Here is a 16497-nt window from a genome sequence, read left to right on the forward strand (position 1 = left end):
ATGATAGTCCCACTAAGCCCAAACCAGATGGGATGGCGTATCGCTGCAGAATGCTGTGGTAGCCATGCTGGTTAAGTGTGCCTTGAATTCTAAATAAATCACAGACAGTGTCACCAGCAAAGCACCCCCACACCATAAAACCTCCTCCTCCATGCTTTACGGTGGGAAATACACATGTAGTGATCATCCGTTCACCCACACCGCGTCTCACAAAGCCACGGCAGTTGGAACCAAAAATCTCAAATTTGGGCTTTAGACCAAAGGACACATTTAAACCGGTCTAATGTCCATTGCTCGTGTTTCTTGGCCTAAGCATGTCTCTTCGTCTTATTGGTGTCCTTTAGTAGTGGTTTCTTTGCAGGAATTCGACCATGAAGGCCTGATTCACACAGTCCCCTCTGAACAGTTGATGTTGAGATGTGTCTGTGACTTGAACTCTGTAAAGAATTTATTTGGGCTGCAATTTCTGAAGCTGGTAACTCTAATTAACTGATCCTCTGCATTAGAGGTAACTCTGGGTCTTCCATTCCTGTGGCGGTCCTCATGAGAGCCAGTTTCATCATAGCGCTTGATGGTTTTTGTGACTGCACTTGAATAAACTTTCAAAGTTCTTCAAATGTTCCGTATTGACTGACCTTCATGTCTTAAAGTAATGGTGGACTGTCATTTCTCTTTGCTTATTTGAGCTGTTCTTGCCATAATATGGACTTGGTCTTTTACCAAATAGGGCTATCTTCTGTATAGTACAAATAAAGAAAAACCCTTGAATGAGTAGGTGTGTCCAAACTTTTGACTGGTACTGTATATGACATCAACAATAAACACATCTAGTGTACAGAGCACACATACAGTGGGGAAAAAAAGTATTTAGTCAGCCACCAATTGTGCAAGTTCTCCCACTTAAAAAGATGAGAGAGGCCTGTAATTTTCATCATAGGTACACGTCAACTATGACAGACAAAATGAGAAAAAAAAATCCAGAAAATCACATTGTAGGATTTTTAATGAATTTATTGGCATATGATGGTGGAAAATAAGTATTTGGTCAATAACAAAAGTTTCTCAATACTTTGTTATATACCCTTTGTTGGCAATGACACAGGTCAAACGTTTTCTGTAAGTCTTCAAAAGGTTTTCACACACTGTTGCTGGTATTTTGGCCCATTCCTCCATGCAGATCTCCTCTAGAGCAGTGATGTTTTGGGGCTGTCGCTGGGCAACACAGACTTTCAACTCCCTCCAAAGATTTTCTATGGGGTTGAGATCTGGAGACTGGGTAGGCCACTCCAGGACCTTGAAATGCTTCTTACGAAGCCACTCCTTTCAAATCAAATCAAATCAAATCAAATTTTATTGGTCACATGCGCCGAATACAACAAGTGCAGACATTACAGTGAAATGCTTACTTACAGCCCTTAACCAACAGTGCGTTTATTTTAAACAAAAAAAGTAAGAATAAAACAACAACAAAAAAAAAAAAAGTGTTGAGAAAAACAAAGAGCAGAAGTAAAATAAAGTGACAGTAGGGAGGCTATATATACAGGGGGGTAACGGTGCAGAGTCAATGTGCGGGGGCACCGGCTAGTTGAGGTAGTTGAGGTAATATGTACATGTGGGTAGAGTTAAAGTGACTATGCATAAATACTTAACAGAGTAGCAGCAGCGTAAAAAGGATGGGGTGGGGGGCAGTGCAAATAGTCCGGGTAGCCATGATTAGCTGTTCAGGAGTCTTATGGCTTGTGGGTAGAAGCTGTTGAGAAGTCTTTTGGACCTAGACTTGGCACTCCGGTACCGCTTGCCGTGCGGTAGCAGAGAGAACAGTCTATGACTAGGGTGGCTGGAGTCTTTGACAATTTTGAGGGCCTTCCTCTGACACCGCCTGGTATAGAGGTCTTGGATGGCAGGGAGCTTTGCCCCAGTGATGTACTGGGCCGTACGCACTACCCTCTGTAGTGCCTTGCGGTCAGAGGCCAAGCAGTTGCCATACCAGGCGGTGATGCAACCAGTCAGGATGCTCTCGATGGCTCTTTGTTGCCCGGGCGGTGTGTTTGGGATCATTGTCATGCTGAAAGACCCAGCGACGTTTCATCTTCAATGCCCTTGCTGATGGAAGGAGGGTTTCACTCAAAATCTCACGATACATGGCCCCATTCATTCTTTCCTTTACACGGATCAGTCGTCCTGGTCCCTTTGCAGAAAAACAGCCCCAAAGCATGATGTTTCCAACCCCATGCTTCACAGTAGGTATGGTGTTCTTTGGATGCAACTCAGCATTCTTTGTCCTCCAAACATGACGAGTTGAGTTTTTACCAAAAAGTTATATTTTGGTTTCATCTGACCATATGACATTCTCCCAATCCTCTTCTGGATCATCCAAATGCACTTCAGACGGGCCTGGACATGTACTGGCTTAAGCAGGGGGACACGTCTCGCACTGCAGGATTTGAGTCCCTGGCGGCGTAGTGTGTTACTGATGGTAGGCTTTGTTACTTTGGTCCCAGCTCTCTGCAGGTCATTCACTAGGTCCCCCCGTGTGGTTCTGGGATTTCTGCTCACCGTTCTTGTGATCATTTTGACCCCACGGGGTGAGATCTTGCGTGGAGCCCCCAGATCGAGGGAGATTATCAGTGGTCTTGTATGTCTTCCATTTCCTAATAATTGCTCCCACAGTTGATTTCTTCAAACCAAGCTGCTTACCTATTGCAGATTCAGTCTTCCCAGCCTGGTGCAGGTCTACAATTTTGTTTTTGGTGTCCTTTGACAGCTCTTTGGTCTTGGCCATTGTGGAGTTTGGAGTCTGACTGTTTGAGGTTGTGGACAGGTGTCTTTTATACTGATAACAAGTTCAAACAGGTGCCATTAATACAGGTAACGAGTGGAGGACAGAGGAGCCTCTTAAAGAAGAAGTTACAGGTCTGTGAGAGCCAGAAATCTTGCTTGTTTGTAGGTGACCAAATACTTATTTTCCACCATAATTTGCAAATAAATTCATAAAAAATCCTACAATGGGATTTTCTGGATTTTTTTTTCTCAAATTTTCTGTCATAGTTGACGTGTACCTATGATGAAAATTACAGGCCTCTCTCATCTTTTTAAGTGGGAGAACTTGCACAATTGGTGGCTGACTAAATACTTTTTTTCCCCACTGTATACAGTAGCTCTTTTTAAGCAGTGCAAGTGATTCACTTGCTACTAGTGCTCTACAGATAGGATCTTAATTTGATCACTTGTTTGTTGCTGAGAATTTTCCTGGACAGCAGGACATGCAGACTTGTATTGTATTTGAGTTTTAAAAAGGCTTCTAAAGTTTGTTATTTCCTAATGAAAAATGTATCAACCCATACAAAAATGTCCATTAATTATAATCCACAATAATTCACGTTTCCTGTTGCTGCAGGATTATTTTCCTGCTGTAGCAAACTGGCTCAAATTAAGATCCTATGCTCCATTCTCTCCGTCTATCTCTTATATCAGATACCTTTCCCCCTCTCCCATGCTGTGTTCCTCCACCTCCACCTCTACTACTAGTGTCTGTGTAACACCAAGTCAACCTAATTGACAGACTGGCCTGTAGAACCACACAATTGCCCCCACCAGCTTTCCCCAGATCAAACCCTCTCTCAGACAACTCCTACACTTCAACTACCATGCTTACAGAGTTATAGATGAAACTTCTCTGTGAATACAGCAGGGCGGGACATCACTCTGAGGGCAAAGGGATGGAAAGTGGACGGACAGTTTGAGTTGTTCCATTAAGTTTCCCTCTAACAATGTGGTAGTGCTGAGACTCAACCTCCATCCCGAAGTGTCAAGAGACTTTCATCTCATCACAGACCCTCGCCTAGCTCTATCCCTATCTCTGTCTCTCTCACACATGCAGGCACACGCACACACACACACACGCACGCACGCACGCACACACGCACACACACACACACACACACACACACACACACGCACGCACACACACACACACACACACACACACACACACACACACACACACACACATCATATGCTGCTACTCTGTTATTTATTCTTACTATTTTATTATCTATCCTGATGCCTAGTTACTTTATCCTGCCTTCATGTACATATCTGCCTCATATCTACCTGTATATAGCTTATTTCTTGTGTATTTTATTCCTCTGGTTAAAATGATTATATACATATTTTTTGTTTTATTCTGCATCGTTGGGAAGGGCTCGTAAGCAAGCATTTCACAGTAAAGTCTACACCCGTTGTATTCGGCGCATGTGACAAATAACATGTTATCTGATTTGACGTACTGTACACACACAAGTGAAAACAATTACAAATGTGTACATGTTAGTACTTACTGTACAAGAAAGGTCTCCTCTGAGTTCTGAGATCTGTTACTTACTGTATACATACTTAATATGAGGGCACACACTTAATATGTTGTGAAATCTGTTATGAATGAATTGTAATGTTTTTAAAATGTATAACTGCCTTAATTTTGCTGGACCCCAGGAATCCCCATTAGCTGCTGCCTAAGATCTGTTTCTTTCTGTCTGTTCTCTGTAAGTTTCCTCTCTCCACTGTTCCCTCCTGTTTCACCCACATCCTCATCTTTTCCTGTATGTTTTGGACTGATATGAGAGAGAGTACAACCATATGTGCGCCAAGACTTCTCTCTGTCTAGGGAATAGTGAAGAATTTAACTCAGTTGACATTCAGATGTCATCATTATTTTTGCTCGTATAATGGTGCCATTAACATAGGCTCTGTCTTTCTGAAACCGATGTTAGAAGGAATGGTGTAATTGCCAGTGCTCGAAATAGCAACCCAATTGGCACACATACATGGTATCATAACAACAGCATGCATTCATCTCTGGTCTAAAACGAGTGGAATCCATACAACACCATTTAGTGGTGGAGTCAATATGTTCCCTGGAATGAATGGGAGCTCGATTTAGGCATTATTATGATAGATGATTTTCTCACTCCCCTCCATGCAGGCCTTTTTAAACATGTTTCCCCTATCTGGTATATCCCCCTTCTCTCACACAAAGGAATCCCCCAGCCAAGAAAGGCTTGGCAGGTCCCAGTCTCAGCTTAAGCTCCACCATGGCATTTCACAGAGCGCTGAGACTGGAGAGACGAGAGGACCACTGCCAGTGTCAGTGTGTGTGTCACCAACAAAGACAGCCCTCCTGTCCGCGCCCAATTCAGCAGCCAGCCAGATAGACACCTAGACGCGGAAGGTCACACACACGCCAATCACGCTTGACGTCTGTTGGCTGATTCCCCCCGCAATTGGAACAATTGGTCGGTGTCTACGCCAATGCTTGACAGAACACGTAAACAGACAGAAAAAGGAAGATAAATTGTGTCCGAAAAACCCCCAACAACATCTTGTCTTGTCGTCAAACTGGATACACCGTAAGCTCATGTCACAGCCCAGGGTCGTCAGACAGCAGCTGCCATGGCTCTGGCCAGTCTGGGCTGAGGCTCTTTGGCCATGTAAATTGCATATGGCGGCGTTGGAGAGTGGTGAAGAAGAAGACTCGGGGTGGGAGAATTGCTTGTAGCGGTCTGAGGTTAATGAGGAAAGGCAGTGAGGCATTGCAGTGTGGTGGTTTTGTCATGAAGCTTTTCTCCAACACATACATAGCCCTGCCTGGCAGTACAGAACATAACAGTCCTTCTTCTTCTTCTTCTTCTTCTTCTTCTTCTTCTTCTTCTTCTTCTTCTTCTTCTTCTTCTTCTTCTTCTTCTTCTTCTTCTTCTTCTTCTTCTTCTTCTTCTTCTTCTTCTTCTTCTTCTTCTTCTTCTTCTTCTTCTTCTTCTTCTTCTTCTTCTTCTTCTTCTTCTTCTTCTTCTTCTTCTTCTTTTGACTCCTGCCTTCACTAAATGAGATTAGAAGCTTCAGAGGCATGTTTATTTCCCAGCTAATCAGAACTCCAGTACGTGGTCAGACCCTTATAGACACTGTCTCTTTCATGCTATATTAACGGACTGGCTGTGGCCCCAGTCTCTCCTGGATACAACATAATGCCTGATCAATTACAGTACATATGGCTCCACTACAGGGCTTCTGGCAGGAACAACAACAATAAGAACAACAACAACAACAACATAAGCACATAAACAGTCAGTGTGGGTATGGCACCTTTGAAGTACCCCTGAAATGAACATTTAAAAACGTACACACGCGCACACACACTCACACACAAACTGTCAGATCACAAACAAGACAGCCTCTCAGTTTGTCTCCCACAGGGGGTGGTTGGTAGGATGGGGTAGGGTGGGGTGTTGGTGGGGAGGGCTGTTGGTGGTGTGTGAGCATGCCCCCCTATCCCCCCCCCCTGTTTCTTAGGGTTAAACTGTTAGACAAGTCTCCAATTTGTCTGGGCTGTGCATCTCCACACCTCTAGTTAATTAGCGAAGGTCTTTTGGATCCCGGTGAGCTGAGAACCCAGGGGATGACTTTAATTACACGATGAAACGGGAGTTATGTGCTAGGAGGCACCGAACACAAAGACAAGCCATGCAGGAGTGGGATGTGAGTGTGGGTGAGTGTGTGTGTTTTCATGTTTCCTGTGGAGTCTGTTCGCCAGACTGAGACAAGCCTCAACACACACTGTCACCGACACACATATAAAGTATTGTATCTGTCATGGTTATTTGCTGTAAATAGGTTTTGGTCTATTTAACCTGACCTAATATGACAAGTAAGCAAGGCATCAGTATATTCCATATGTAGGGTATATAGTACTTTCAGCTTTCCATAAACATAGAAATGCAATATGACTGCCGCGAAGAAAACTCAAATCACATGGATATCCACAGACTGAACATTCAAACGGTCATATAAATAGAACGTGTTTCAAAATTCAAATGAAAACTGAAAACAATTGCTGTAATGACAAGTTCCCTCAAAGACACGGAACGGTCGCCTCGCTGACAGAATTGTCACATCTTCGCTCGATGACAGTGCTTTGTAAGCATGTTGTCACGTCCAATCAGCCTCTCGTTGCGACTCTCTCCCCCAACTTTGGTGACATCATTTGTGATAGCTTTCACTTCCTGGGTGAAGAGATCAGATGGGGAAGCTGAACACAGCAGTGGGACAATTAACGACTTCAGGAGTTCGTTTTTTGATCACATCTCCAATCCTGGCGACATTGCTGATAGTTAGCATGCTGCGCGCAGTGATGCTAATTCTCCCTGATGGTCCCTTTCTCGTAGCTTCATCATAACCTGATTATGACAATCATTAAGTCTAATGAGTCGTAGAGTAAAGTGAGCGTCACAACTAAATGTGCCAAGATTCACTAAATAAACATTTTATGTTCCTCCACCCTCAGGTCTGAGAAACTGAAATGTATTTTTTTTATAGTTTTACTTTTTTTCTGTTTCTGTGGATACGTAGACACATAACAGCATTGGTGTATTTCCACTTGAGTCCTATGTGACCACAATGCAGTATGTCTGAACAGAGTGACGATTAAACAGACAGCAGGAAAGGGTGAGTTTATACACTACAGGTAGGATTATACTTCTTCCAAACCCGCAGCAAAACCACTACTGTAATTCGGCTACAATCATTCTAGAGTGTGTGTTAATAAATGTGGGGCATGCTTCAGAGTTAGCATGGGTATTTAAACAAACTAAAGTAGGGTACTCATAGAAATGTCTGTCTGATTCAATCTATATTTCCATTCATTATCGTCCCTATATACGAACAAAGTCAGAGCTAAAGATGAACTGTAGCTCATCTTGAAGTTTTAATCGTATTAAAATACACCGTCTCGCTCCACATTTGCATTTACTCTGTTCTTTCGATTTACATGTGAATTCTATCCCAGAATCTGCACACTGATTAGTATATCTAGCGCTCGCCTGTATATGGAGAGGGAAAGAGAGGGACAGTTACAGATGTAGGATCTTCATTTGAGCCAGTTTGCTACATCAGGAAAATAATCCTGCAGCAACAGGAAATGTGAATTATTATGTGGATTATAATTAATGAACGTTTTTGTAGGGGCTGACACATTTTTCGAAAGAGAAAATCAAGTATGACATTTCTAAGTGGAAATTACAAACGTCAAAAGCCTTTTTAAACCTCAAATACACTACACGTTTTACATTTCCTCCAACAGGGTGATCAAATTAAGATCCTACATCTGTATAGCAAAGGAAAGGGAGATAGAAGGACAAAATCAGAAGGATAGCGAGAAGAAAAGACAAAAGGTGAAAGCAAAGGAAGGTGTGTTTTAAACTGCTCTGTTCTATCTCACAGTAAACATCTGCGAAGATTAACCCTTACCAAAACTTGCCTGTACAGATTTGATCACTATTTTGTTGCTGAGAATTGTCCTGCACAACAGGAAATGCAAACTTGTATTCAAGGTTTTAAAAAGGCTTCTAAAGTTTGTAATTTCCACTTTAAAATGTCAGATTTGATTTACCCTAACGAAAAATGTATCTCACCCCTACAAAAAAATATCCATTAATTATAATCCACCAATATAATTAAAAATTCCTGTTGCTGCAGGATTATTTTCCTGCTGTAGCAGACTGGCTCAAATGTGTAGCTAGAAGAGAGACAGAAGAACTCAGTGCCACTATGTATTCTGATAAAGGCCTCACAGACTATGGCTCTGTATTTTTACAGATTTAATCAAACCATGATAAAACCATAATACCAACAAGGACAGAAAGTAGCGAGGTATGTTTTGGATTGTTTTTCTCCAAAGAATTCTATTGACTTTTGATTTTAAAAAGACTTGTTACAACTTTTGTTTGAATAGGGCCCAATTATTTTTTTACATTGTGTGGTTGATCGAGCGAACAGAATAGTCAGTGCTACAGTACATCCTTCAAAAGATCCCTCTTTTCGAATTTTATCTACGCTACAATTGAAGTTCAGTAACCACCCAATATTATGTCAAAAATGACTATCCGCCCCCTCATAGGATTTTTTTGTTGTTGTAATCTCCGTCCTCCCAAGGTGTTCACCTGTGAAGAGTTATTATTGATATTTATCACGATGACTCACTCAAGGACTCGTGATTAACACTCCCATGGCAAAGAGCATAATCATAACTCTATTGATCCCCACCCTGATCGATACACACTTTTGGCATGCAGGTAACATGCAGCAGCATCCATGATCGCTGATGGATGCTTCACACCAGTAAGAAACATGCCAGTACTGTACTCTTCATCTGGGGGCTCTTATTAATATGGTAACTTGTTTGCTAAAGTTTCTTTGAGCAACAGCACAAATACAATTTTAATCTCAAATTAAACTAAAATCAGTGACCAGGCTTGATGCTCACAAAAGGCAGCCTGAAGACCAAATTAAACCCTTTCTACACTACATCCATTTCTGTCAAAGATTGAAGAGGTCCATTTGAAATCCTTTCTACGGCAGACGGAAACATCCCTCACATGCTACTGACAGTGATGTCATCTCCCTAATGACAGATTGGATCCCTCTCTTTTCCTTCCTTCCCACCCCCACCACTTTGCATTGCGCTATACAGTCACTGTGATACAGCATCAGTGATTGGACATGTGATCGCAGTCTAATTAAAAGCCCATTGTTTTAATGCCCCAGATGAACTTTAACCTTAGATCTCCCTGGGACAGTAAATCCACCCATCTCGCCTCCTCTACCCCGGTAACAGTCTCTTCCCCAGTAACAGTTGGGACCAAAGACATTAGCAGTTTAAACTATAGCCTTCCTACCAGCTCTTACAGTCTCACATCAGAATTAGACATTTGTCCATGTTTCCCAAACGTCAAATTTCAAAGTGTTTAAGGTTAAGTTTAGGCAGCAACTTTGAATTGTTAAGGTTAGGGTGAAGTTCAGGCATTAAGTCCAAATTCGTAAGGTTAGGCATTAACTCTGAATGGTTAAGGTAAGGGTGAAGTTTTGGGATAGGCTTAAAACAAAAATATAAAAAACAATTTTCTATTGCTGGATTCGAACTTGCAACCTTTGGAATCAGAGGCAGATCCACCATCCCCGTCCACAACACCCTAGCAAAACCAAAACCTACTTGAAGGTAACAGCGCTCACTGTTGCTCCTAGTGGCCAGTTTCCACGTCGTCCCCCGATGTCCTCAGACATGGATGGACATTGAATACTGACTTGTATCACAGGTGACCTGGCTGAGCCTTCTGCTGGGAGGTAGGCTAGCGATCTGTTATCCCCTCAATCCCATATACTGTCCCCCATCCTGAGCTTTTCCCATGTATTCCCAGGAAGCTGCTGCTGCTGCTGCTGATGATGATGATAATGATGGGCCTCCCATTGGATTGTGATTTAAGTAATATTGTAAAATCAGGGATTGAGCCTCACACATTCTGGCAGTGTAGGAGTACTAGGTAATTGTTAGCTGAAGCTGACAACAGTAAATCAACTTGCCTGGTATGTGAAGTGGAATTGTTGGGGGGCTAATCTCTTGGGTTAGAATGAGTTGTATTTTATAGATAATTGAGTTGTAAATATCTCTGTTTGTTCATCATCTCTTGGTGAGTGGTGTTCCTTTTTTGGGACAGCAAGAGAGGATAAAGAAAAGCAATATGAAAAATTATCTTTGGCGAGAGTGCGGGAAGGAGAAGGAGGGGGGTGGCGTACTGGCATGGTAGGGATTGACATCTCATTATTATTGATCATAGTGATGGGATGGACAGGCGCTCAGAGATCAATGCTAACAGAGTTTTAGAAAGCTAATGAAGATTAGCGACAGGGTGGCTTTGGAACTTTTCAGTGCACTCTAAGTCTTTAGCCTCTCCCGATCGATATATGCCTCATGACACGGGGGTGGGACACACGGGCAGAGAGCTGTTATGAATATCACATCATATTAGAAGATAATGATCATTCTCAGAATGAGATCCAGTTTGGATTTTTGAGAGCGATGACATTGATTTTTGCTTTGTTTTGTTATGTTTGCTCAGAGCTTAAATGTCTCCATTTTGTACAATGCAGCTTTGATTTTAAGTAGTACTGTGGAAAAGGTATGCCAATACCTATTTTCAGCTTGGTTTGATCATTGTAGTTCTGTTTAAACGAAACAAGCAATCCCCTTTTCCTGGAAAACATGATGGTGGTAATAACATGAGAAGGCCATGATATATTCCGATGATGTTGTTGTGGTTGCCTGTTTATTCAGGATTATCAGGATTATCCAGGTATTAATAATTTTTTGTTACTCTGCAGGAGCTTTCCTGATCACAAAAGTATTAATCTTTACAATTATACATCTTTATATAAATCCTTTATGAATGAAAAATAGAAATAACGGCTTATTCATAAAGATCAGAAATTATGTTGTGATTTATTTATTGCTGTCTTTGTGGTGGTAAAAGTAAATGACAACGAATATAAGCATGTTTGACACAAATAAGAACATATACACCCATTTACACATGTATAGCTGTCTGAATATTTACCCGTCGTGATAGTGCTGGTTAAATCATTTAAGGGGGGACTGATGTGTGCCTAAATCAGGGGAGGAGGATGGGGCAGCTGAGAGGAGGCCCGCGGGGCTGAGAGGAGAGTCACGCAACTTTCATTCCTTCACTTTAACCCTCCCATTAAATTTACTTTGTTTTTGCTGTTGCTGTTCTGCTGTTCCTTTGGTTTATTGTGTGTCCCTCCCCTGGGGTTCTGACAGAAAACCAAGATGACAGTGGAGCACTTCTGAGACTGGAATCACCCCCAGCTACTGCTAGGAGTGCCAGCCACTTCAAGTGACACATGGCAACACAACACAACACACCACCACCCAAAACACTGTTGAGGAAAAAATATACTACTTACTACGACTGTGATAAGTGGTTGCCCCACCTAGCTATCTTAAGATGTATGCACTAACTGTACTGTAAGTCACTCTGGATAAGAGGGTCTGCTAAATGACTAAAAAGTAACAAAAATATTAAGCTGAAAACACTACCGTTATTTTCCAGGCCATGCAGATGACAGGTTATATTAATCTACAAAAGACTAACCTCTGACTCATCGATCTGCTCTCTCTGTTTGAAGACCTCAACTATTACAAATATCTCTCGCTCTCGCTCTCTCTCTCTCTCTCTCTCTCTCTCTCTCTCTCTCTCTCTCTCTCTCTCTCTCTCTCTCTCTCTCTCTCCTCTCCCTCTCTGTTCAGTTCAACTCTTTCTACCAATCTAAAGCCCATGTAATATAGATTTATGAAAATGAATCGGAAGCTCAAAACAGGGTATCACAACGGCTTAACCTCAGTTTTCATTTTAATATTGTTTATCATGTCAGTTCTCATTTTAATATTGTTTATCATGTGTTGTTAGTATCACCGGGATTAACTATATACAACATCTGCAACTGGCTTTGCTCTGTTCCTGTTACAACAGTTTATGCAAAAAATAAAGGCATACATTGTTAATGCTGAAATCTGGGTCAGATTGTTGTCAGTGTGTGTGTGGGTACATGTGTGCGCGTGTGTCATGATTTGTGGATATGATAACCTTGCTGCCCATGTAGGAGTCAGGATGTTTTGTTATTGATGACATGGAAACTTGAGGCTCATTTAAATTTTGTCAGCGCCAGACCTTGCCATGTTGGTTTATGACATTCTTATTAGCTTTATTTGCATATTTATGTAGGTAGGGATAAGAGCGGAATCCACCACCTGGAGAAATACATTCACCTGTGTGTTGTGATATACCATACTCTGCCCATCGTACATTGCATGAGAAACATGGTTCGACTGGAGAAATACAAGTCTCCAGTCATTCCGCAGAAAAAAACAACAACAACATTACATCCATTTAAAATGTGGTATGACTAGATAAATCACAGTGATTGATATACATGAGAATATACAGACTGTAACGTTAATAGAACAGGGATAATTAACCCATACAAATGCTGCTGAAGGTCTGTCCAGTGTGTATGTGAGAAAATGTGTGTTCATGCATGCAGCACATGTACCTACCTACGTGTGTGTGTGTGTGTGTGTGTGTGTGTGTGTGTGTGTGTGTGTGTGTGTGTGTGTGTGTGTGTGTGTGTGTGTGTGTGTGTGTGTGTGTGTGTGTGTGTGTGTGTGCGTGTGTGTACATGTGTGTGGCTGTGGACTTCAGGCTGGATGGAAACCTATTCAACATCAGAAAGCTCCAAGCAACCATCAAGGTTTGATGGAGCGGGTTCTTCAGCTGCAGTATGCTGATGACTGTGCTATTGTGGCCCACACTCCGGAAGACCTTCAGTCTGTCCTTGTAGCGGCTGTGAGGGTCTATAGTAGGATGGGACTGTCTATCAATACCACCAAGACAGAGGTGGTCTGCCAATGGAGATCCAGCCCTCCACCCACCATGCCTGTCTTCACCATTGAACACAAATCACCTTCAATAGTCCTGTCCTTCAAATACCTGGGCAGCATCCTCTTGGAGGACTGCAGCATCGACTTCGAAATTCAAAATAGGATCAAGCAAGCATCAGCTGCCTTCAGGAAACTCAGACGCAGGGTCTTCCAAAACAGGGATCTCCACCTCCACGCCAAAGTCGCCGTCTATCAAGCCGTCTGCATCACCACACTTCTTTACAGCAGGGAAGCCAGAGGGATTCCACATAGGATGCCTGCAGCACATCCTGGGAATCACCTGGTGCGACCGTGTGCCCCATAGACAAATACTTGCTAAGACCAACTGCAAGAGTATGGAGGCCATGGTCACTCAACACCAACTACGATGGCTTGGGCATGTCATTAGGATATCTCAGGAACGCTTGCCGTGGAAGATCCTGTATGGCCAGCTACATCTTGCCCGGCAGTCTGCAGGGGGGCAGATGAAGCACTACAAGGACCAGCTGAAAACGTAGCTGAAGAAGTGCAACGTCAAACCCACAGACCTAGAGGATGCTGCTGCAGACCATTCCACCTGGCAGCAGCTCTGCCAGAGCGGTGTACAGAGGTGGGAGGAGGAGAGGAGCACAAAGAGACAGCAAAAACAGCTCAGGAGACATACAACCATGCTGCCCCCACCAACACAGACTGAGACATACAACCATGCCTGCCCCCACCAACACAGACTGAGACATACAACCATGCTGCCCCCACCAACACAGACTGATACATACAACCATGCCTGCCCCCTCCAACACAGACTGATACATACAACCATGCTGCCCCCACCAACACAGACTGAGACATACAACCATGCTGCCCCCACCAACACAGACTGAGACATACAACCATGCTGCCCCCACCAACACAGACTGAGACATACAACCATGCTGCCCCCACCAACACAGACTGAGACATACAACCATGCTGCCCCCGCCAACACAGACTGAGACATACAACCATGCCTGCCCCCTCCAACACAGACTGATACATACAACCATGTTGCCCCCACCAACACAGACTGAGACATACAACCATGCTGCCCCCCACCAACACAGACTGAGACATACAACCATGCTGCCCCCACCAACACAGACTGATACATACAACCATGCTGCCCCCACCAACACAGACTGAGACATACAACCGTGCCTGCCCCCGCCAACACAGACTGATACATACAACCATGCTGCCCCCACCAACACAGACTGAGACATACAACCGTGCCTGCCCCCGCCAACACAGACTGCATATGCCCCACCTGCAATAAAGTTTGTGGATCTCGGATTGGACTCTACAGTCACCAAAGAATTCACCGTTAACTCAGAAGTGGAAGTCATCATCGGATACGATGGACTACCGAAGAAGAAAGAGTAGGTGTGTGTGTGTGTGTGTTTGTGTGGGTGTGTGTGCATGTGTATGTGTGTGATACTGTCAGTCTGTTGCGTTTTAGCTGAGAAGCTCTCCAAGGTGCTATCCCAGGTGTCAGTGCAGGATATAGAGTTTAAGGGATCAGAGACTAGCTAAGGTAGTGCTGGTGTGTGACTGGGTCATATGGTCACGCATGGAGCAACCTAAACATGATTATGTTCTGAGTAAGCGTTTAAGTGCAGGTGGCATAGCAGAGCTTTCACATCGAAACCCTCCTGTCCAGAGCACATTACACTAGCATGCGCGAGATCCAACACATACAAGTCATGTTGAAGAAGAAGCTAGAAGCCACAGGGGCTCAGCCTAAAAGATTAGAACGTGTAAATCTACCTGTGACCCCTGGTGGATTGGGACTGTTCTGTTCTGTTGGTGTTGAGCGTGCAGGATACCTACTACACGTCTGGTCCCTGGAAGTGAAGGAACACTAACAGGAGAGTGCATGGAACACAGAAACAGGGAACTGCATAGGGGCTTCAACATTTCAGCATCTTTAGACAATATCTCAGAGTACAGAAGGCAACAGCTTATGAGAAATAGTGAGAGATAGGTCTACAACCACTGGAAATGCTGTACTGATAATTAATTGTTAGATTAATACTGATAAAAATGTAACATTTCCTGTTGATTTTGTTGATTACAACATTGCGGAACGTCCCTCTCAAGTTGAGTTTGGTTTATTCGGATCCCCATTAGCTTTTGTCGAAGCAGCAGCTTCCACAAAAAGTGTCCACAGAAAATATTAACGTCCATGTAGCTAATTTAATATACTCTATATAATTAAATATACTCCATATAATTGAATATGGATCTCACACCATTTCTCCCCTGTCTCTCTCTCTCCTTCTCTCTCTCCTCCTTTCCCCTTCTTTTCTACTCTCTCTCCCCAGCTCTCTCCCTCTCTCCCTTTCCCAGCTCTCTCTCTCTCTCTCTCTCTCTCTCTCTCTCTCTCTCTCTCTCTCTCTCTCTCTCTCTCTCTCTCTCTCTCTCTCTCCTCTAGTGTAATGCAGCCAGCAGAGACAGTGTGTGAGGGAGAGGGGAGGAGGCACAAGGAGAATGCTGATGTCTGTTATGAGGATGTAAAACCAGCCGTGACCTCCAAGTCTTCCCAAACAGCCCTGCTTCTCTGAAGGGCATGCAGACCACACACACACACATTCTCATTAGTGCGATATGCCTGCTACCTTTTACAGTTGTCAATTTTCCAAAAGGGGTTTGTATCGTGGCCACGCCCGCAGACAGAAGGCATGTCACTCCGCATCAGATCATCATCCTGACACACAGTCCCGCCTGGAGTCAAAGTCTCATCTTAATCTGCAGCGCTGCAGCGCACCACCGCGACAAACACCGTCTCACACACTCAGACCTAATCAACTATGACTCTGCCAAATGTATTCTGCATGTTTAAAAAGATGTTAGCCTTTCTGTCACAAGCACAGTGGAGGAGGTCAGGAGAAATGTCTGACTTTAAAAATTCTATTTTTTACCCAAGTCTGGGACTGGTTACAGTGTAGTAAGTGAACATATCTGGAACGGGTTTCTCAAATGAGCCTTGGCTGCTGCTCCTTCATGGAACCAGCATGTTAACATAGAACAGGCCTGGCAGCTTAGTTAGGAGGGTCCAGCACTTAGTAAGACCATAGAGTCAAGAATATGTTAAGTACAAAGGGAACAAGAGAGAGACAGAGCGAGAGAAGGAGGGAGAG

The sequence above is a fragment of the Coregonus clupeaformis genome, chromosome 3 (assembly GCF_020615455.1).
Source record: "Coregonus clupeaformis isolate EN_2021a chromosome 3, ASM2061545v1, whole genome shotgun sequence".
Classification (NCBI taxonomy): Eukaryota; Metazoa; Chordata; class Actinopteri; order Salmoniformes; family Salmonidae; genus Coregonus; species Coregonus clupeaformis.